At 42.5% G+C, this 24,780-nt stretch overlaps 1 pseudogene; it reads left to right on the forward strand.

Annotated features, from left to right (window-relative positions):
- Positions 1–6,020: 6,020 nt before the first annotated feature.
- On the forward strand, positions 6,021–16,514 carry LOC114229587 (L-lactate dehydrogenase A chain-like; annotated as a pseudogene).
- Positions 16,515–24,780: the final 8,266 nt, after the last annotated feature.

Genomic DNA, 24,780 nt, shown 5'->3' on the forward strand with positions numbered 1-24,780 from the left:
TATAAAAGGCTAATATGCTAAGTGTACTTCCCACTGTCCGACTGGTCCCTATGATGTGCACTGATCACCAGGGGGCAGACGCTCAATGCAGGAGCTGCCGTAACGCACACTTGCCATTTACAGAGAAACAGCAGCTTGGACCTGGCCGACAAAGCAACACTCGGCTTCCCCAAAGTGAGATATAGGCACTGCCACCACTCCAGAGTGACAGCCCACCAAATCATAGCCACCACTGCCAAGACCCCATGGCTAGACAGGAAATGGTCGCTGTGGGTGCCAGGTAATGACATCACATAGCAACGCCTGGCTTCCTCTCCCTAGCTACTAGGCTCCTTGCAGTTTCTTCAGCCCAGGACCATGACTTGCTTTACAGTCAGGTGGAAACATTTCACACTTTAACCAAATGTCTGTGAAGCATTTTCCCATGCCTCATCTCATTTGATCCTCACAGAAGTCCTGGAGTAGGTAGATAGGAAACTCAGTGGAATCCTATTTTCTTTTCATTATCCAGAAAACGGAGATTTAGAAAGCTTAGAAACTTGACCTGACTAAAAAGAAATAAGAAATGGTGGAACTTGAAAATGACCTCAGGTTTTCTCACTGCACAGAATATAGTCAAACACTGTTGCAGTTAAATATTTTACCCTTTGTTCTCCCTGTGTGATCTACAATAATAATCTGTTTTGTGTTGATAATTACTGCTGTGTTGCTGACAAGTACCTGAAAGAGAAGTTGGGGTGCTTTACTGGGCTGAAAAAGTTTAGCTAAATCAGAAAGTAAGTCTAATTAAGCAAGTTCATTCTACATTTATAAAAGGCTAAGTTGACTCGCACATGCATGATACATATAAAGCTCTCGCTGGCTCTAATCGGATGCATGTGTTTCGATCTGTTATTGTCAATTGTGAATTTGGTTGACACTTCTATTACAGAGAGAGAGAGCAAATAACAATATTAAAACATTTTTTCTAATTAATTTCCTTTCAATGTGCACATATTTGTGCACAGAGCCACTAGTACTAGATAATACAGGAATGCCATTTACACAGCTTTGCTAATTTAACACTCTCCAAATCTGTTCCCCACTGATCGATGGGGTAAGGAACTGGGCAAGAGCAGTTTAGACACATGCATAGTAAGGTTCAAGTGATATGGAAGGATGCTTGTCTATCAGTCACACCTGGAAGTGAGTCAGTGGCCAGAATAGGTCATTATGTTTCATGTCTCCCAACTTCTTTCTTTCTTTGTTTTGTTAATTCTCATCTGATGATACTTTTTTCCGTTGATTTCTAGAGAGAGTGGAAGGAAGGGGGAGTGACAGAGAGAGATAAACTTTGATGTGAGAGAGACACAATGATAGGTTGCCTCCTGCTTCCCCCTGACCAGGGCTGGTAAGTGAGAGTCTGAAACTGATGTACTTGCCCCTGATCATAATTGAACCCAAACCTTTTGGTCAGCAAGCCAACACTCTAACCACTGAGTCAAAGTGGCCAGGACCCAGCTTATTTCTGTTTCAAAAATTATATTTTTAAGAGAGGAAGGGAAAGGAAGAGAGAGATAGAAATATCAATGATGAGAGAATCATTGATTGGCTGCCTCAGCTGCCTCAGCTGCCTCCTGCACAATCACAACCCAGGCATGTGCCCTGACCAGGAATTGAACCATGTCCTTCTGGTTGATAGGTCAATGCTCAACCACCAAGACACACTGGCTGGGCCAAACTTCTTTCTATAATTTTTATCTAGGAATCATCTCTAGTCCACCCCTAAGCTAATATCTCTACTTAATCTCTTGATAAGACAAAATGATCATATTCTCATTAAATCTTTGTCTAGCTGGGTTAATTATGTGATTTTTGGGGCTGCTACTTGATATATGCACACACACATACATGTTTGTCTTTCCTACTATATATACTGTAACAGCCTGTGATTAGAGACAAAGTTTTTTTAACTTCTTAAGACCTAGCACAAGTTCCAATTTATAGAAGACCTTCAATAAAGGTACGTGCACTTATTTTGAAACCAGAGGCCCAGTGCATGAAATTCGTGCGCAGGTAGGGTTCCCTAGGCCTGGCTGGCAATCAGGGCAGAGCAGGGCCTTCCTTCCCTGGCTACTGGCTCCCTGCCAAGGCCTTCCTTCATTCCATGCTGCTCCCTGGTGGTCAGCACATGTCATAGTGAGTGATCGAACTCCTGTCGGTCAAACTCCTGAAGGGACGCTTTTGCATATTAGGCTTTTATATATATACTAGAGGCCCGGTGCATAAATTCGTGCATCAGTGGGATCCCTTGGTCTGGCCTGCAGGATTGGATCGAAACCGGCTCTCCAACATCCCTTAAGGGGTCCCTGCTTGCAAGAGGGCACAGGCTGAGGGACCCCACCAGTGCACCATCAGGGCCAGAAGGGATGCGGGAAGTTGGCCAGCAGGGGAGGGACTGCTGAGGGCTACAGGGTGTGTCTGGCTCATCTTGCTCAGTCCTGATCAGCCAGAACCTAACAGCAAGCTAATCTACCTGTTGGAGCGCCTGTCCCCCTGGTTGTCAGTGCACATCATCGTGAGCAGTTGAGTGGCCTTAGCATATCATCAGTATATTATGCTTTGATTTGTTGACTGGACCACAGGATACTTAGAATATTAGGGTTTTATTATATAGGATATAGACAAATTGGAAAAATCAAATTTAACACCAAAGGTGCAATTTGACAGAATATTTTATGATAGTGACCTCTATTAAGTGACATTTTTAAGAAGAAACCAGTTCATTTAAAAAAAAAAAAAGTGCCCCCTTTCAGCGTGATAGTTCCTCCACTCCTGATCATCTGTAGAGATCATCTGGAGAGAATGGAATGAAGGAGCTGGGGTTCTGGTGGCTGCTGATGAGCTAAGTGGCCTCATGGTTTTGGATCACTGGGAAGCACTCTAGGCCTTACTCTAAATGAGAAACTTTTTTCTCAAGTTCTGACATAGTTAAGACTTAGTTAAAATTTAAATAAGGGTTAGCAGCAGTTAGGAGATCATCTGAACTAACTAACTAACTAACTATATATATATATATATATATATATATATATATATATATATATATATATATATAGTATCTACACTAATAAAAGAGAAACATGCAAATTAACCATCACTCTGCTATGCCCACCAGCGAATCAGGGGGAAATATACAAATTAGAAGGAGAAAGATGGCTGCCGCCCGGCTGCTCCAGGTGGGGAGTGGCTTGAGGGGCAGAATGTCTATTATGAGTGGGAGGACAGGGTGCCATGGGATCTATAGGAGCTTAGAAGCAGCACTCTGACCACAACGAAGACAAAGACTCAAAGACAAAGATAGCAGACACTGGCCAGAGTCTGCAGTGAAGACGAAGATGGCAGACTCCAGTCAGAGTCTGCAGCAAAGACGAAGAAGGCAGACTCCGGCCAGAGTGAAGGCTTGGGTCCCAGGTTTCAGAGGAAAACCAGTGCTGGAAGCCAAGGGAAGGAAGGCCTATTGCACGAATCTCTTCATTCAACGGGCGTCTAGTATACTATAAGAACAGGGAGAACCCCCATATATTCATCTGTGAGGAACGTCTGAGGCTGTAATGAATGTAACATAGATGACTCTCTAAAAAGGGAACATCAACTAGGGTCAAAGTTAGGCTTGAAACTCCTGTTGAAAACAGATACATTACCTATTTACAGTTTTGGTTTTCATGATTAAAATTCTAAAATGTGGACCTTTATTTTCACTTTAAAATTATTCTAGTAGTATCTACCTTCTGTTATACCTCTTCTGAGACTAGAAAAACAGGGGAAAGAAAATGAGAAGATGAAATGGAAGAAAATGAATATACGTAGAGAGAGAGGAGGAAAGTGAACAAAAGAAAAGAGAGATGAAAAGAGAAAGAAATAGGACACGGTTACTTGAATTTCAAAATGTGGCTTATACTTCATAGTCACAGAGCAGAATCAGCCAGGTGTACCTGCAGGGTGTATGGGGAAAGTATTGAACAGAAGGGAGATAGAAATGAGGTCAGGATGGTCATTATATACATGTCCTATTTCTCTATCACTAAACTTTTGTTGGAGACATTATATTTGTACATGACAATCATAAGTCTGAGGTTTACAGAATTCTCTTAATTTCATTTACTAGTAAGAGTCTGTATAATAATAATAATCAGTATACCCAATGAGATATTTTTCTTTGTGAGAGTTTCTTGTAAATGAATTCACTTTTCAAACTATGTGTCCTGATTATTGGTGAAAGAAATTAGATCACTGACCTTTTTTTCAGCCTATTCTTGACTCATACCAGGCCCTCCTTTCTGAGATTTCCTTTCCTTATCTTTACTCCCCTTCTCATTACTGGGCACTTTAACTGGAGGCAATCCTGTGAGGGTATAAAGCCTAGAGGTTTTTTCTTTTTTCTTTTTATTGAATGTACTTGGATGACATCGATTAACAAAATTACACAGATGTTAGGTACACATTCTGCACCACTTCACCTCTACACTGCATTTCGTGTTCATCACCCCAAGTCAAATCTCACCTCAAGGTTTCTGTGTCTGTGATCAGCAGTATAGCAGCCTAAAGGGCACTGATACCAGTAGCAATGTCAGTCCCTGTGGGAAAACTGGAAGGAGATCTCTTGGCTCTCTGATCCCCTTGTTCTCTTCTTCTTTAAGGACAGATAAGGCTCAGCCTACTTGTTACTTTCTTCTCAGCTATTTGGGGACTAGAGGAGAGGCTTTCTCAAGAGAATGTTTCCTTCTTCGAGGTCCATTGATCTCTACAGACCAAGCTCTCTCCAAGACCCACAGTTTTATGCTCTTCATCCTGAAGTTTCTGCTACCTGACTCTAGATTCACATATGAGCCCCAATGGGATATGGTGCTCGAGTTCTCTCACTGTAGCTTGGCTGGTCACTGCAGAAGCTCCTTGGCTAAGCGCAGGGGATCAGGGATATTTTCAATCAGCCATCTCTCTAGAATGGCTTTCTTTCTAAGCCAGTGGTCACAAACTCATTAGTCAACAGAGCCAAATATCAACAGTACAACGATTGAAATTTCTTTTGAGAGCCAAATTTTTTTAACTTAAACCTTATAGGTAGGTACATTGTTATTAACTTAATTAGGGTACTCCTAAGTTGGCCTTTGCTAAAAACTCAAGGGGTCAAAGAGTCACTTGTGGCTCACGAGCCTCAGTTTGCCGACCACTGTTCTAGGCTAAATGATTGTTCCTTTGTTTATGGCCTTTTTTTTTTTTTTTTTAACTTATAGAACTAAATTTCTAAAGGGCCACCCAGAATCAATGATGATAGATGGAAAGATAACTTGATCTGTTAACATTTAAACATTTCATTAACATATCTGTCTAGGATTTTAAATTTCTATGAAGTCTGATATTTTCCTGTATGCTTTCTATTATTTTTTTTTTAAATCCGAGACCATCCTAAATTTATTTTAAAAAGATACTTTATTTTATTTAAAAATATTAAATATTGCCTTCATTAGGAATTTATTTTGTAATAGATATTAAGGTAAGCATCCAAATTTTATTGGTTAATCTCTAAAATGTTCTCCATTCATGAAGGTATCTTTTATTAAATATGCCTTCTTTCCCCCATTTTATTTTAACTAAATTTCCACCAGTAACTTGTATGTTTGGACTTTCTGTTCTGTTCCATTTTCTCCTCTATTTGGACCTTTTTAGTAACATGCTTTTAAATCTAGCATAGCTTTCCCCTTTGTCCTAGTAACTGTGGAGGAATTCCCTCTCCATTCTGGTTTAGAATTTATAAGCTTCCTGGAGCCCGAGATTATCTGCTATATCACATTTGGCCTCTAGAGGACGAAATGACACAAACTGAATTTAGTAGAAAGCCTGAAAGCCATCAGCCCTTTGAGGAAATGTTTTTGCTTAACATGCTGTGTAAACTCACTCACCGCTCTGCCAGTGTCCACGTGGCTGAACTGTCTCCAGAAAAGACCTCCAGAAAAGAGCCTTCTGCTTCTCACAGCTCGGACATGAAGCCCATCCTCACTTCTATGCTTGTGTTCATATTCACACTCCGTGAGTAAAGTCTCACTTTATTCTCTCTTTCTGTGGTCTTCTGATTTAGAATCAGTTTACGGGAGTATTCTCCCCCGTCTTTAAGATGATTCCTGATCCAGAATTGGTGTTACAGGAGGAATAAGAGCCCAGACAGTGACTCAGCCCGAGGACCACATCTCCGTCCTTGAAGGGGCCTCAGTGCAGGTGAAGTGCAACTACGTATATTCTGGGAGCCCTGAACTTCTCTGGTATGTCCAGTATCCCAGACAAAGCCCGCGGTTACTCCTGAAACAGTTCTCAAGAGAGAGCGTCAAAGGTTTCACGGCTGTCCATGACAAGAGTGAGTCGTCCTTCCATCTGAAGAAGTCATTAGCGCAAGAGGAAGACTCAGCCGTGTATTATTGTGCTGTGAGTGCCACAGTAGCTGGTTTTGCAAAGGAAGCAGATCACAAACCCCTTGGGAGTTACAGCAAAGGTTTCATTGTAAGTTCTCCACATGGCCACAGTGGGGCATTCTCTCCCTAGAGACTGACATTGAGTTTACCTCTTATATTCAATATCATCAGTTGTCAATTAGCTAGATCAATCTCAAAAATGTGTCCAAGCAAATTCTCATTACCTACATTGATTTTTAAAATAGTAACTGTATTTATTCTGTCCAGTAGTACCTGGAAATATACTTTTGCAATAAAATACAATATAGCACAGCATAAAAAAGCACTTGTTTTCTTGGCCCAGAGGGACTCTCCAGGTTTAAGTCCCATCTCTTCACCTCCTCTGCCACCCCCACCTCCCCCACATGTGTTTGTCACAACATACCTAAGCACAGTTCCTTAAAAGTATGATAGATACTGTTACATGACATGCAATCGCTGGTCTTTCTACTTCTAATGTCTTTCCTCCCCTAGACTCCAATACATCAATTAGGGTCCAATAAAAAGAAATATACAGTAGTTTTAACAAGGAGAGTTTAATATAAGCACTTAAAAATGACTAATAGAGAATTAATTACTGAGTTAAAAAATAACTCTAAAGAATATGTGAATAGCTTATGTAGGGACAAACTCCCATCTCTAGGACTAAGCCAAAGTTCCAAAGTACAGTAACAACACATTGAAATACATACCCTCCTCTCCTACCAAAGCTTCAGACCTCTCTGGGGAGTGCGTGGTGCGAGCCTGCTGGGTGGTGAGAAGTTGGCTGAGGTGCCAGAGGAAAAGGCTGGAAAACAGGGAAACACCTATCCGGGTTCCAATAAAATTTACAGAAAGCTGGTAAAGGGGTGCTGCTGAACTGTCCTGGGGTGCTCGTGAAACAAGGAGGACAAATCCATACACAAACATATGTGTCTATTTCAGTAAGGACTTCAGGCATCTCTATCATGGAAGATGTCTGATGGAATCAACATATCACCAGGTGTCTGGGCAGGCCCGCTGAGGAATGTGCCCATATCAGGGGCTCAGCATTAGTTTCTATAATTGACAGATTAGACACTCAGAAGTAGCATTAGCTAGGTCAAACTTGATAAGGGGAAATCAATGCTTTTGAGTTCATGCATAACTTCCATCCCTTTTAATAAGGCCACTTTGTTCATTGGATCATTGAGCAAGCATTGGGGTAACTGGAGAAAGCTGCTTACGTATCCACAGTGTATAGATTGTCCATTATTAAGAGCTTCCACTCCAATGGTCTTCCCCTGGTCGGTATTCACACAGAGCATAATTATCTTTATAGTGTGTGCCCAGAAAAACTCTTCCCTAAATTTCCTTGTCACTAATTTTCAAATCCTGTTCTTTCCAAGTATCTTACCACTCAGTAAAACCATTAGTACCTGCTCATAAATCAATGTAGATAAGTACTCTGGCCATCTCTCTAAATAATGTAGATAACAAGTGTATCACCTATGGATGAGGACAGGGGAGCGGGGGAGGGCAAAGAGTGGGGTGGGAACTGGGTGGAGAGGAGCTATGGGGTGGAAAAAGAGGAACAATTGTAATAATCTGAACAATAAACATTTATTTAAAAAAATAAAAATATTTTAAAAAAAGAAAAAAAAGAAAGACTTGGCAGATGAGCTTGCTCTTATTGATGTCATCGTAGAAAATTAAATGAAGAGAAGATGAATCTAAAGAATGGCAGTCTTTTCCTTAGATCACCAAAAATTGTTTCTGGCAAAGACTATAATGTTACTGCAAACCTGAAGCTGGTTACTGTCACAGCTGGGGCCTGTCAACAAGAGGGAGGAAGCCCTCTTAATTTGGCCAGTGTAACTCGAGCATCTTTAAATTCATCATTCTTAATGTTGTAAAATACATTCACAACTGCAAATTGCTTATTGTTTCCAACCCAGTGGATGTCTTGACCTATGTGGCTTGTAAGATAGGCGGCTTTCCCCAAAACCGTGTTATTGGAAGTGGTTGCAATCTGGAGTCAGCCTGGTTTGTTGTCTAGTGGAGGAAACACTGGCGTTCACCCATTAAGCTGTCATCGGTGGGTCGTTGGGGAGCATGGAGACTCTAGTGTGCCTGTGTGGAGTGGAGTGAATGTTGCTGTTGTCTCACTAAAGAATCTGCACCGTGCTTTAAGCACTGATTCAGATAAGAACCAGTGGAAAGAAGTTCACAAACAGGTGACTGACGGTGCTTATGAGGTGATCAAACTGAAAGGCGACAAATCGTGGGCCATTGGACTATCTGTGGCAGAATTAGCAGTAAGTATAATGAAGAATCTTAGGCAGGTGCATCTAATTTCCACCATGATTAAGGGTCTCCATGGAATAAAAGAAGTAGTCTTTAAAAAAAAATACAATATATATATATTCTACATGGAAGTAGAATTGCTGGATCATATGACAATTCTATTTAAAATTTGAGAAACATGTATATTGATTAGTTTGAAGAACTATAGTCTAGACCGCTTAATCACTAGCAAGTTTACTCACTTGACATAAATGAAGTTTAATTTCCTGATGTACAAAAATCTGGAAGAGTTTGTCACCCTCGCTACAGTGCATTGCTTAAGTCAGATGCCTAATAATTGATCTGAAAAAAATGGTCAAGCCACTACCTAGAGGTTGGCTCCTGAATTGCAGTGTGTATATCCTTTGTATGTTTCTTGTTTTGGTGAAAGAGTCAAACCTGCAATCGTTTAAGTATTTGCATAAATAAAGAACTTTTAACATACTTTTTTTCCTTTATTGATTAAGGTATTACATACGTATCCTTATACCCCAATTGCCTCTCCACTCCCTCGCTCATGCCCTCACCCCACCTGGTGTCTGTGTCCATTGGTTAGGGTTAAGCTTATATGCATGCATACAAGTCCTTTGGTTGATCTCTCCCCCTAACCCCCACCCTCCCCTACCTTCCCCCTGAGGTTTGACTGCTGATTGATGCTTCTCTGTCTCTGGATTTGTTTTTTTTTTTGTTTTTTTTTTTTAATGAATCTTTATTGTTCAGATTACAATTGTTTCTCCTTTTTCCCCACATATCTCCCCACCACCCAGTTCCCACCCCCCCCTCTGCCCTTACCTCCCCCCCCCCCGCTGTCCTTATCCATAGGTGTATGATTTTTGTCCAGTCTCTTCCCATACTCCCCACACAGACACCCCTTTCCCCCTGAGAATTATCAATCCACTCCCATTCTATGCCTCTGATTCTAATAAGTTTATCAGTTTATTCTGTTCCTCAGATTTTTAATTCACTTGACTTTTAGATTCACTTGTTGATAGATATGTATTTGTTGTTCATAATTTTTATCTTTCTTCTTCTTTTTCCTCTTTTTAAGGAATACCTTTCAGCATTTCATATAATGCTGGTTTGGTGGTGATGAACTCCTTTAGCTTTTTCTTATCTGTGAAGGTCTTTATCTGCCCTTCAATTCTGAATGATAACTTTGCTGGGTAGAGTAGTCTTGGTTGTAGGTTCCTGCTATTCATCACTTTGAATATTTCTTGCCACTCCCGTCTGGCCTGCATGGTTTCTGTTGAGAAATTAGCTGATAATCGTATGGGAGCTCCCTTGTAGGTAACTAACTGTTTTTCTATTGCTGCTTGTAAGATTCTCTCTTTGTCTTTTGCTCTTGGCATTTTAATTATGATGTGTCTTGGTGTAGTCCTCTTTGGATTCCTTTTGTTTGGGGTTCTGTGCGCTTCCTGGACTTGTAAGTCTATTTCTTTCATCAGGTGGGGGAAGTTTTCGTTCATTATTTCTTCAAATAGGTTTTCAGCATCTTGCTCTCTCTCTTCTTCTGGTACCCCCATAATTCTGATGTTGGTTCGCTTGAAGTTGTCCCAGAGGCTTCTTACACTATTTTCAACTTTCTGAATTCTCTTCTCTTCATGCTTCTCTGGAGGAGTGTCCTTGGCCTCTTTGTATTCCAAATCTTTGAGTTGATTCTTGCAATCCTCTAGTCTGCTTTTGGGTCTCTGTATAATATTTTTTATCTCAGTCAGTGTATGTTTAATTTCTAGTTGGTCCTCATGGAATTTATCGGCCTTTTCCATGAAATTCTTGAAAAACCTTATAACCGTGGTTTTGAACTCTATGTCCAATCGCTTGTTTTCCTCCATTTCTTTGGTTTGTGATCTGTTTCCTTGCCTTCTCATATTCTCTGCTTCCCTGAGTTGGTAGGGTAGTTTTGTGTACTAGGTGTCCTATTGGTTCAACGGGTCAGCCTCCCAGTTACTTGAGGTGGACACTCTTGGTGTACCCTTGTGTACTGTGTGTTCCCCAGCAGGAGCTACAGCAAGGGCTAGTTTTCTCCTCCTTTGCTTGGGTGGTTTTGGAGCAGTCTGACTGGAGCTGCAGTTGGTTAAGCTGCCACAGAACAGGCCATTTATATGTAAAAGCCGCTGTGTGGAGCCTGGGCGGGTTTGTAGAATGTGCGGGGCGGGGCCTCAGGGCGGGGCCTCAGGGCTGGGTGGGGTCTCAGGGCGGGGCCTCAGGGCTGGGCGGGGTCTCAGGGCGTCACTAGGCTGGGGCGTGGCCAACAGCGATGGCTGCCGTCAGCTGTCTCTGCCTTTCCACGTTTCCAAGTCCCTGCGCCCCGCGCTCCAGCGCAGTAAACAATGATTGCTGGGCGCACCACCGCAAAAAAGTCACTCTCACTTTCCGACCCGATGGCCGAGAGTCCAGCTTCTCCCCGTAGGTGTCTGGGTCCCCCGAGTGTCCCCAGAAACTGGATTTCAGAGTGATCGGGAGCTTGTCTCCCTGCGGGTTGTAGAAAAGCCGCGCACCCAGCCGCCCGCCGCCGGCCCGATTCGCGTGCCTCCGTACCTCAGCTTTTCAGCGATTGTGCTCCTTTCTGTTCTTAGTTGTCAGTCTTCCACTCAGCCAGCTTTCCTGTGGTTCTGGGTGGTAGACGTTTTTGTCTTTTAGTTGTGTTTTTGAAATTGTTGTGTGAGGCAGCAGATTAGTTGTTTAACTATGCCACCATCTTGGTTCCTCTCTGGATTTGTTTTTGTTCATCAGTTTATGTTGTTCGTTATCCTATCTAGTAAAAGAGTAATATGCAAATTGACCATACCTCCACTATACCCACAAGCCACACCCACCAGCCAATCAGGAGCAAGTATGCAAATTAACCCAACCAAGATGGCTGTGGCCATGGAGCGAGCAGGAGGCTTGGGTTTCCCTGGCAATGGAGGAAGCCAAGCTTCTCGCACACCCTGGCCAGTGTGGATTCCACTCAAGGCTACAAAGTTTCAATTATAGAAGATAAATAAATCCCCAAAAAAATGGCTGCAGCCACAGAGTGAGCAGGAGGCTTGGATTTTCCCACCAATGGAGGAAGCCAGCTTTCCGCCCACCCTGGCCTGCCCTAGCCTCTGCTCAAGGCTACAAAGTTTTAATTATAGAAGATAAATAAGTCTCAGATACGAGGGCCTCCACTTGGGTCGCTGGAAGGCATGGCCAACCTGCAAACCACCATAGGCCCCTCGCTCAGGCCACCCCATGCCCCAAGGGAATCCCCACCCTGATCCGGGACACCCTTCAGGGTAAACCAGCCGGCCCCTACCTGTGCACCAGGACTCAATCCTATCTAATAAAAGAGTAGTATGCAAATTGACCATCACTCCAACATACAAGATGGCTGCCACAAGATGACCAGCAGGGGAGGGACCAGGTCTGAAAGGGAGAGCAGTTGTGGGCAATCAGGCCAGCAGGGTAGGGCAGTTGGGAGGGACCAGGCCTGCAAGGGATAGGGCAGTTAGGGACAATCAAGCCTTCAGGGGAGGGTAGTTAGGGGTGATGAGGCAGACAGATGAGGGAAGTTGGGGCAACTGGGCCTGCAGGGAAGGGCAGTTAGGGATGACCAGGCCTACAGGGGAGGGCAATTAGGGGCAATCAGGCTGGCAGGGGAGCATTTAGGCATCAATCAGGCTGGCAGGGGAGTGGTTAGGGGTGATCAGGCTGGCAGGCAGAAGCGGTTAGGGATTATCAGGAAGGCAGGCAGGCAAGCAGTTTGGAGCCAGCAGTCCTGAATTGAGAGAGGGATATCCGACCGCCTGTTTAGGCCCTATCCTACCAGAATTGGGCCTAAACGGGCAGTCGGACATCCATCAAAGGGTCCAAGATTGGAGAGGGTGCAGACTGGGCTGAGGGACACCACCCCCACCCCACCCCCGTGCACGAATTTTGTGCACCGGGCCTCTAGTATTCCATAAATGGGTGAGATCATGTGATATTTATCTTTCTCTGACTGGCTTATTTCACTTAGCATAATGCTCTCCAGGTCATCCATTCTGTTGCAAATGGTAGGAGTTCCTTCCTTTTTACAGCAATGTAGTATTCCATTGTGTAGATGTACCACAGTTTTTTAATCCACTCATCTGCTGATGGACACTTAGGCTGTTTCCAAATCTTAGCTACAGTAAGATATTTCAAGGACTCAATAAGTAATTTTGCTATCCTCTAGTCTTTCTTTAAATTTTTTTTCTGAAAATAATCTATAATGAAAAGCCAGAAAACATGTTTTTGCTATTAGAGAGATCTATTTTCAAAATTATTAGCTTTGCTATGTGCTTTCCAGACACTTGTGAGCTTTGTTTTATTATTTGTTAAATAGGAGAGCAATATTGTCTTTAATATTTTACTGTGACAACTTACTGATAAATTGATTGACAAGCAGTAGATAATCCCTAATGATAATAACCTCAGTAGGTTCAGAAAATGCATTTGACAAATCCAACATTAATTCATTATTAAAAATTCCAGAAAATTAGGAATGGAAGGGAATTTCTTGAACTTAAAAAGGGCATCTACAAAACACTTACATAAAATGGCATATTTGATGGTGAAAGGCTCAATGCATTCCAGCTATGATCAGGAATAAGGAAAGAAGTTTGGCTCCCACCTCTTGTATTTAATATTTTACTAGAGGTTTTAGTCAGTGCAATAAGGCAAATAGATAAATTATTTTATCCTATCTAATAATAGACAAATATGCAAATTGACCATACCTCCAACACACCCACAAGCCACACCAACAAGCCACGCCCACCATCCAATCAGAGCGAGTATGCAAATTAACCCAAACCAAGATGGCTACAGCCACAGAGAGCAAGGTTTCCTAGGTAACAGAGGAAGCCAAGCTTTCCACCTGCCCTAGCCAGGCCTAAGCCTCCACTCAAGCTACAAAGTTTTGATTATAGAAGGTAAACAAATTCAAACAAATGGCGGCAGAATGGAGCTTGAGAGAGCAGGCAAGGGTTGCCGCCTGCAACAGGGGAAGCAAAGCTTTCTGCAAACCCTGGCCAGGCCCACCAGCTTAAGGCAACAAAGTTTCAATTATAACCCCAACACAAATGGCTACGGGCCTTGGAGGGAGCCCCAGGCTTGGCTCCACTCCAGGCTACAAAGTTTCAATTGTAGAAGGAAAATAAATTCCAGATACCGGGGCCTCCGCTTGCGTTGCCAGGGGGTGTGGCTGGCCTGCAAACCACCACAGGCCCCTCACTCAGGCCGCCTCACACTCCAAGGGAACCCCCACCTGATCCGGGATGCCCTTCAGGGCAAACCAACTGGCCCCCACCCCTGTACCAGGCCTCTATCCTATCTAATAAAAGAGTACTATGCAAATTGATCATCACTGCAACACACAATATAGCTGTCCCCATGTGGTCAAAGATCCTGCCCCCAAGTGGACACCAGATGGCCACCACAAGATGGCCAACAGGAGAGGGCAGTTGGGAGGCACCCGGCCTGCAAGGGAGGGCAGTTGAGAAGGACCAGGCTTGCAAGGGAGGGCAGTTGGAGGTGATCAACCCTGCAGGCGAGGGCAGTTAGGGGTAACCAGGTTGGCAGAGGAGGGAAGTTGGGGGCAAACAGGCTGGCAGCAGAGTGGTTAGGGGGTGATCAGGCTGGCAGGCAGAAGCGGTTAGGGGCAATCAGGAAGGCAGGCAGGCAAGCAGTTGGGAGCCAGCAGTCCTGGATTGTGAGAGGGATGTCCGACTGCCCCCTCAAGGGATGTCCGACTGCCCAATTGGGCCTAAACGGGCAGTTGGACATCCCTCGAGAGGTCCCAGATTGGAGAGGGTACAGGCTGGGCTGAGGGACCACCCCCCTCAGAGCACGAATTTTGTGCACCAGGCCTCTAGTCTTTCTATAATGGAATACTTATTCAGCAAGAAAAAAGAATGAACCCTACTTAAGAGACCATATAAGAATTCCAAAATAATTATGCTGAGAGATAGAAACTAGATAAAAGAATACATATGATTCCATTTATATAAAACTAGGGGCCCAGAGCACAAATTCATGCACCTTGATAAGAATTGTGGGCCACGAGGCTGCAGTGGGCACAGGGGTGGATCTCGGCCCCTCCATCCTCTGCACCTGCACCTGGCCTAAGCTGCCGCAGCTCCTGGTCCCCTGTCAGTTGACAACCCCGCTCCTGCTGCTTCCACTTTCATGCACTGACAGTGCCGGCCTAGCTCTCACCCGCTTTGGCACGAAGCGATTGGGGCCCGAGCCAGCAGCAGATACGAGTGGGGCCGGCACCGTCAGTGGGTATGAGCTTTGGCTGCTTCCCCAGTCACCCCTCAGGAGCAGAGGTAGGTGGAGAAGCACTCAAAGGGCGATCAGGCCTGGGAGCCACCGCTTGCACCAGTTAAAGACAAAAGGAGAACCTTAAAAGCAGCAAGAAAAAAGCAGTTAGTTAATTACAAGAGAGCTCCTATAACAATGTCAGCTGATTTCTCAACAGAAACTTTGCAGGCCAGAAGGGAGTGGCAAGAAATATTTAAAGTAATGAGCAGTAAGGGCCTACAACCAAGATTACTCTATCCAGCAAAACTATCATTTAGAACCAAAGGACATATAAAGAGCTTCCCAGACAAGAAAAAGCTGAAGGAGTTCTTAATTGCCAAACCAGTATTGCATGAAATATTGTCTTCTTTAAGAAAAACAAAAAAAAAAGATTAAAAATATGAACAATATGATGGCAATAAAGCATATCTATCAGCAATTGAATCTAAACAACAAAATAAATGAGCAAGCAGAACAGAAATAGATTCATAGATATAAACATCATTTTGATGTTTTCCAGATGAGAGGTAAGTTGGGGGGATGGGTGGAAAAGGTGAAGGAATTAAGAAGTACAAATTGGTTGTTAGAATGGTCATGAGCATGTAAAGTAAAGCATAGAGAAAATAGTGAATATTCTAATAACCATGTATGGGTACAAGATTGATCACTTAATAAGGTATATAGTGTTTTATCACTGTGGTGTACACCTGAAACTAATATAATATTATATGTCAATTGTAATTGAAAAAAAAAAAGTTAATTAAAAAAAAAGAGCCATGCATTCCATTTCAGTTTCTCTCCACCAGGGGGTGCTGTTCCTAAACACAAACACATTTCCTATGTGAATTGTAGGCTTAGGTTTATCATTTCACTTCATGTTAAGAATCAGAACATTATTTAGGAGACATTGTAGAGATGAACTCGTCTCTGGGCTTCGTGATTGTCGTATTCTTAGTGTTTGGTAAGTAACATGTCTCTTAAAATATGGATTCTTTATTCTATTAAATTCGCAAATTCTTGAACCATAATTGTATTTCAGAGTGTCATGCCCAGGATAATATAGATTTCTTTTCTTTTTCTCCAGGACAAACCCATGGAGACTCAGTGACCCAGATGGAAGGCCAAGTGACTCTGTTAGAAGGGGCTCCCCTGACTGTGAATTGTACTTATTCAGCCACAGGCTATCCCACTCTTTTCTGGTATGTTCAGCATCCCGGAGAAGGTCCACAGCTCCTCCTGAAAGCCTCAAGGATCAATGAGAATGGAAGCAGCAAAGGATTTGTAGCCACATACCAAAAACAACCAAAGGCCTTCCACTTGGAGAAAGCCTCAGTCCACCAGACAGATTCTGCAATGTACTACTGTGTGCTGGGTGACACAGTGACAGGAACTGCAGGGGGAGCTGAGCACAAACTTGGGAACCTGGACCTATTGTGAGAAACCACCAAGAAACACTGTGATGTTTGCTGTACACTTGTGGAAAGGTTTTGAAATCAGAAGCACTAATTACATTTGAATAATTTAGGTAGATGGTGCTGTGTGTGTGTATGTTTGTATGTGTCTGTATGTATGTATTTTGAGGGCATTTGAGGAATGGAGAATGAAAGTAGAAGGACTGAATGAGTAAATACTTAAGTAACAGGCTACCCATGCTCTCTACCAGTGCCTTTATCACAAGCAATGATTACTTCTCAAGACCAGCAGAAAATTGGCAGTTAATCATTGATGAATCAAAAATAGCACAAAAAAAGTAAGAAAGCCAAAATAATTGAAATAGAAAAACATAGTATCCTTTATAATAAATAGATAATATGCATATTGACTGTCACACCCTCGCACAAATTGCCACCCCCATGTGGTCACAAGATGGCTGGCAGGGGAGGGCAGTTAGGGGTGACTGGGTCAGCAGGGGAGGGCAGTTGGGGGGGACCAGGCTGACAGGGGAGGGCTGTTGGGGGTGATCAGGCCAGCAAAGGAGCAGTTAGGCATTGATCAGGCTGGCAGGGAGTGGTTGGGAGCCAGTAGTCCCAGATTGTGAGAGGGATGTCCAACTGCCAGTTTAGGCCTGATCCCTGTTGGATCGTCAGTCAGACATCCCCTGAGGAGTCCCAGATTAGAGAGGATGCAGGCTTGGCTGGGGACTCCTGCCCATTGCACAAATTTCATGCACCAGGCCTCTAGTATATTATAAATATTAATTAAATTTTGAATAATATTTTAGGAAATATATTCAAAAGAATCTACTGACAGTAGTCTATATGGTTCAGCCAAACAGTCTCCTAGGTAAGTTTTATGTCTATATATAAAAGGCTAAGTGTCTGTCCTTTCAACTGATAGCTATGACATGCACTGATCACCAGGAGGCAGAAACTCAATGCAGGAGCTTCCATGATGTGCACTGGCTATTTAAAAATAAATGTCACCAGGTCTGTGAACAAACCAACACTTGGCTTCCTCCAAGTGGGACATAGGCCCCACCACCACCCTTGAGCGACACCCGACCAAATCGCAGCCAACACTGGCAAGACCCATGGCACAAAGTGTGGCCCATAGTACAGCCCAGCTTGGAAATGGTTGCTGTGGGTGCTGGGTAATGACATCATGTAGGAATGCTGGGCTTCCTCTCCCTAGCGACTAGCCTCCTTGGAGTTTCTTCAGCCCAGGAACCTGACTTGCTTTACTAGTATAGCCAGGTGCAAACATTTTACAGTTCAACCAAATGTTTGTGAAGCATTTTCCCATGCCTCATCTCATTTGATCCTCACAGAAGTTCTGGAATAGGTAGATAGAAGACTCAGTAGAATCCTATGTTCTTTTCATTAGCAAGACAATGGAGATTTAGAAAGTTTAGAAACTTGACCCAACTGAAAAAAAGTAAGAAATGGTGGAACTTGAAAATGACTTCAGGTTTTCTCACTATGCAGAATATAGTCAAACACTGCTACAGTTAAATATTTTACCCTTTTTTCTCCTTGCCTGATCTATAATAATAATCTGCTTTGTGTTGATATTTACTGCTGTGTTGCTGACAATTACCTGAAAGAGAAGTTGGGGTTCTTCCCTGGGCTGGAAAAAGTTCAGCTAAATCAGAAAGCAGGTCTAATTAAGCAAGTTGACATATATACATGGCTAAGTTGACTCATGCATGTGCGGTACATATAAAGCTCTTGCTGGCACCAATCGCACATGTGTGTTTTGATCTCTCAATGTCAATCATGAATTTGGTTGACACTCTATTATAGAGAAATAGTGAATAGCGATATCAAAATATTTATTCTAATTAATTTCCTTGAATGTGCATGAATCTGTGGATTGGACAGTAGTAAATATATAATACTAAAAGAAATGATTGGGCAGAATACCTGTTTTCCTCATACATAGTGCATTACAAAGTTTTTAAAATTTTCTTTATCATTTAGGCTTTCTTTTATTTTTAAATGACTTCTTTAATTATCAAAGAGACAGTTTCCTATATTTAAAAGTTATTTACATTTTTTCCTCAATTGTCCAGTCATATATTTGCCTATTTCCTACTGTTATCTCTTTTAAATATAGATTTTAGAGAGCATCTTCTACATTAATGAGATTGTCATAAGGCTATCACACATATGTGTCTTTAAAAAAGGTTTATTATTACTCTTCTGATTGTATTTATGGCCCCTTTTCCTTTTTTGCCATGCAGAATTGTAAAAATAGCTTTTAATATTAGTAAATTTATCAAAAAATTTTTTGTGGATTCTGAGTTACATTAAAAATTTATAGCACTCTAAAATGAGAAAAATTTACCTCATGTTTTCTTTAATTTCTTTTAGATTATTTTTGTCTTTAATATTGTAGTCTAGATATTTTTTGGGTGTGTGTGTAGTGAGGTTATGTTCAAAACTTTATATTTTTCTTTTTTTATTTTGAGGCATCTACCCAGGTTCAATATCAATTCTTGAGTAAGTCATTTTTCTTCATTGATTTTAAAGATTATCTTTGTCTTTTTTTCCCATTTTTCATTGTTTCTTATTAAGATTTTCAATCTAAGCATTTTTAAATTATTATTTTATTTTATTTTGGAGAGAGAGGAAGGGAGAGGGAGAGAGAGATAGAAACAGCGATGATGAAAGAAACATCAATGGGCTTCTTCCTGTACCCCTCAACCCCCAAATGGGCATCAGTCCTGCAGCCCAGGTATGTGCTCTGACCGAGAATCAAACCAATTACCTCTTGGTGTATGGGATGGTGCTCAATCCACTGAGCCACATCTACTGGGCTGTTTTTTCATACAAAAATTATACTTTAATATTAGTGTCGCTTCATGCCAACAGCTTACTGGGTCTATAAAGAATATATATCTAGTCAACCTCTAAGACTTCTTAGAAATATATACAGAGAAAATGATTTGAGTGGAAGAAATGCCATTAAAGAAGGAGGGAATAGTAATAAACTACTTCATTATTTTACAAGATGTGCAGTGAGGTGTCATCTCAGGCAAGGTCTACTATTTGCCTGTTTTTCCAACATCATGAGTTGTTTGGGATGGATAAGACTCAGACTAAGTAGCTGACAACGTGCTCACAAATAGTTCACACAACAATGGGAAGTAGAAAATGAATTCTGGAGAGCAAGGACAACGTTGTAACTTCTGAGTTCTCATAGGCGAGGAATTAAATAGACAAGAGTTGGATTTAGAGTTTGGAAGAGTCCTAACTACTTGAATGCCTTGAAATCTGCTGCTGCCTCAGTGATTTGGGTCCTGCCATTGCTTTAGGGGAGAATTTTTGAATTTTTTCTGTTACCACATAGATTTCTTGGTGAAGTTTGTAAATATCCATTGCAGTAACTATTATTGCCTCTCTGAAGGTATTGTTGATGAATGGTTGTATTTCATATATAGTGCTCTTAATATAAGAAGAATGGGTATGCAGAGTTCTGTTGTACTGGTGTTCTTTCTCATTCTTCCTCTCTTCTACCCTCTCTCCTTTCAGTTTTGTCTCTCAAATTTTCTGGGCTGATTCTGTGGTTTTATCCTTCCCAGAAGGGAATCAACCATTTCTATGGGCTATAATATCATTACTATCAACACTTAAAATAATTTTATTGGGAAATATAACAAATATTCACAAAAGTATATAAACCTACACACAATGAATCTATATTATTTTGGTGTATACAAATATAAGGCTATTATTTTTTGAATATAAAATCTATTTTTTAAAATCACTCTCTATATTAGGGTTCTCCAGAGAAACAGAACCAATAGGATCAATAGTGTGTGTGTGTGTGTGTGTGTGTGTGTGTGTGTGTGTGTGTGTGTGTAGGCCTGTGAGTGGAGAGAGACAAAGATTTTAGGGAATTAGCTCATGTAATTGTGGGGACTGGCAAATCTAAATTTTCAAGCTGCAAGAAATATATTTTTTTATATATTAACTCTGATATTAGATACATATACATTTATAATTATTATGTACTCTTGATTAATTGACCCATTTATTATTACATAACTAGATGCCCGGTGCACAGATTCATGCACCAGTGGGGTCCCTTGGCCTGGCCTGTGACTTCTTGTAATCCGGGACCCCTTTGGGGATGTCAGACTACCCGTTTTGACCTAATCCCCACAGGCAAGGCTGAGGGACCCCACGGGTGTACAAATCTGTGCACTGGGCCTCTAAATTATATCCATAATAGCCCAGCGGCCCTTACAGCGGACCAACCAGAACAACGGCTTGCTATGACGTGCACTGACCAACAGGGGGCAGATGCTCAATGCTCGAGCTGCCTCCTGGTAGTCAGTGCGCTCCCACAGTGGGAGTGCAGCTCAGCCAGAAGCTGAGCTCACAGCTGGCAGCACAGCGGCGGTGGTGTGAGCCTCTCCCACCTCTGCAGCAATGCTAAGGAGCAGTGAGCCAAGCGGTAAGGAGTGAGCAGATGGGCGGTTAGGAGCGAAGGGTCCAGGATTGTGAGAGGGATGTCCGACTGCCAATTGGGCCTAAACCCTCGGACATCCCCTGAGGGTTCCCAGGTTGCAAGAGGGTGCAGGCTGGACTGAGAGACCCCCTGTGCATAAATTTTGTGCATCAGACCTCTAGTATTCATACAAGATCTTTGGTTAATCCCTTCCCACCCTCCCCCTTCCACCTTCCTCCTGAGATTCATCAGTCTGTTTCATGTTTCCATGCCTGTGCATTGAGTGTCTCCCCCTGGTGGTCAATGCACATCATAGCTACCGGTCGAACGGTTGAATAGTCAAACGGTTACTTAGGCTTTTATATATATAGATGACTTTCTTTTTCTACTTTGACAGTTTTTTGTTGTTGTTGTTAATCCTCACCAGAGGATATGTTTTCCATTGATTTTTAGAAAGAGTGAAAGGGAGAGGGAGAGACTCAGAGAGAGGAACAGCAATGTGAGAGAGACACATATATTGGTTGCCTCCTGCACGCACCCCATTCGCTTCTGTTGAGGATTTAACCTACAACTGAGACACATGCCCTTGACTGGAATCAAACCTGCGACCCTTCAGTCCTTGGACCGATGCTTGATGCACTGAGCAAAATTGGCTAAGGTGATTTTGACAGTTTTTGGTTTAAGGTAGAGTTTGTCTGATATAAAAATAACTACTATTGCTCTCTTGTGTTTACCATTTGCATGAAATATAACACTTAAGCTATTTCATGTTATATAAATATAAGAATATATAAATATAAGAATAAGCTATGTTCTGCCTAACATGATCTTCGGATAATACGTCGCTCCCTTGTCTGTGGGAGTGAAGGTGTGTACCTTATTTATAGAGGGAATCTTCTTTATAATCTCTATCCAAATCTCTTTTATACAACCCTTCACTTTTTGCCTATGTATGTCCTTAATGCTAAAGTGAGTCTCTTGTTATCAGCATATAGATGAATCTTGTTTATTAAAATCCATGCAACCACCCTATGTTTTTTGACTGGGATAAGCAAGGCCTTTTAAAGTAGTTTAAAGTATTCATTGTGTAATCATGATAATCAAGGATTGGAGGAAAATCCTCTGTTCTGCTTTTCCAATCTCACAGAGCAGCACTGACTGGGTGTGGGCTCCCTCCCCCCACATTTTTTACTGTCCCAAGGGATTGAGCTTTGCCTATAATTCAGCACTCTGTATGAGGTGAGATAGAGACAGGCTCCATAGAGGGTGCCCTTGAGAGGCTAGGAGGCTAGGTACACACTCTAAATCACTTCTCTCTCCCCCTCCCCGCTCCAGCCCAATGTGGGAGAAAGCATGGGCCTAGGTTGTCTTCTTGGTATTGAGCTTACCTGATTTTCTGGAGAAACTGATACAGGTAAATTGAAATATTCTTACCTGAATAAATGTAACTGCTCTCAGTTTGTGCTCCTCTGGGGTGCTTTTACTTTTTTAGCTGGATTCTGAATTTCTCTTCAAGGTATTTTGGTACTAATGTCATTGTTATGCTGGTATTTCTGGGGAGGAAAGAGAACTAGGTTTCCTACTCTGCCATCTTGGCGACAGCCTGCATCATGTCTTCTAAATTTTTCAAAAATTGTTAGGTAAGTGTTACCTCACCTATTTTCAGATGAGACTGTTGAGGTTTAACTCTCCTATGTTTTAAATACTAATTTACTATGCTTATACAGCCATATAGAGACTTATCTATATATATAAAAGCCTAAGCCACTGAACGTCCAAATGATCGAACGATCGATCCACTGGTCACTATGAAGCACACTGACCACCAGGAGGCAGAAACTCAACACAGGAGCTGCCCCCTGGTGGTTAGTGTGCTCCCACAGTGGGAGCACCACTCAGCTGACTGACCCATCCCAGCGGCCCACCAGCCTGGTGGCAGCCACTCACTCCCTCAGTAGTCCTGCAGGTCCAATCTCCCAAGAATGGGTCAGGCACTGACTGCCTGGTACTATAGGCATGATCCCAACAGCACCGGCCTCCTGTAAGTTGGCCTCAGGCACCTCGGCCTCTTCCCCTCCCTAGACATTCTGCACGGAAGAAACGATATAAAAGCTGCTGCCAGGTGGCTCCTGACAACCAGCACGAATGTCAGTGGGATGGATCAGGATCCCAGGCCCGCAAGGGCATCCCACCACCTGCCTGGAGGGCTAATCGCTTCACACCCACTCCTCCTCCACCTCTCCCCTCCAGATGGGCACCAGACACAGGGCTCATGGCTGGCGAGTGCTGCTGCAGTGACTTGAGCCTCTCCTGATTGGGACTGTTGGGTGCCAGCCTGTGGCAGGTGCAGCAGGGCTGGGATGAGCGGGAGTGGCAGGCAGGAGTGGCAGGCTGCATTAGACTGCCAGTTTGGGACCCCACCTATGCACGAATTCATGCACCGGACCTCTAGTATGCTATATAATGTTGCAAATAATGAGGAGGAAACTTAGCAAAAAGCTTAATCAGAGGTTTTGTGTTACTGTAGATTTGACCTCAAAATGGCAGTGTTTGTATTGACCCTGTTTGTACATATTATGGTGTATAGGATACCAAAATCTGCTCTCTGTCTGGGCAAGTTGTCTCTGATTTGCTAAGCATAAACTCTTAAATATACTTTGTGTAATGTTTTAAAAAAAGGTGTTGAGTAGACAAGCCACCTTTTGGAGGCATCCTTGTGCAGAAGAAGAATGGAGAAGCATCTGAGGACCTTGATGGTTTTGTGGCTTCATTTTTTTTGTAAGTTAATAAAGAGTTTTAGCCAGGTTCACACAGGAGCTCCCACCAAGGAATATTTTCTTTGCATTTGCAGCAAAGGGTGGAAGTGGGGGAGAAAATAGGGCCATTTTATAGTTCACCTGGAATTCATTGTGGGGAGAAGGGAAGGGTGCAAATTAGAAATCATTAAGAATGAAAGGTCGATCTTTCAAATCTCACTTTGCTTTCTGAATAGGGTTGAATGGGCAAAAACCAAGTGGAACAGAATTCTTTATCCCTGATCATCCTGGAGGGAGACAATTGTACAATTCAATGCAATTATACAGTGAGCCCCTTTAACAACTTAAGGCGGTACAAACAGGACACTGGGAGAAGTCCTGTTTCCCTGATAATAATGACTTACAGTGAGATCCAAAAGTCTAATGGAAGATACACAGCAATTCTGGATCAAATCACCATGCAGAGCTCCCTGCACATCACAGTCAACCAGCTCAGCGATCCAGCCCTGTACATCTCTCCAGGCACTTGCAGCCAGTACCCAAACCTGCACTTGGGAGATTGTCAAGGAGATTTCCTGGTAGAATGTGAAGCAGAAGAGAAAACGTGCCATTCTTAATTGTACTTCTCAAAAGAAAACATTTTACACATTCCTTTGGTTCAGACAGGATTATGGGAAAAGACTTGTATCTCAATCAAGCCAAAAAGAGCAGGCAGACAAAAATTTTAAAGAACTTGGAAAAGAGCCCTCGCTGGTTAGCCTCAGTGGATAGAGCATAGGCCTAGGGACTGATGGATTGCCAGCTCAATCCCAAGTTGAGGGCATGCAGGAGGCAGCCGATCAATGATTCTCTCTCATCTTTGATGTTTCTCTCTCTCTCTCCTCTCTCCCATCCTCTCTGAAATCAATAATTATATATATATATACACACACACACACACACACACACACACACACACACACACACATATATATATATATATATATATATATATATATATATATATATATATGTTTTAAGGGCTTGGAAAAGAGAAGTTTTATAGTGTTTGC

Source organism: Eptesicus fuscus, chromosome 5 (assembly GCF_027574615.1).
Source record: "Eptesicus fuscus isolate TK198812 chromosome 5, DD_ASM_mEF_20220401, whole genome shotgun sequence".
NCBI lineage: Eukaryota > Metazoa > Chordata > Mammalia > Chiroptera > Vespertilionidae > Eptesicus > Eptesicus fuscus.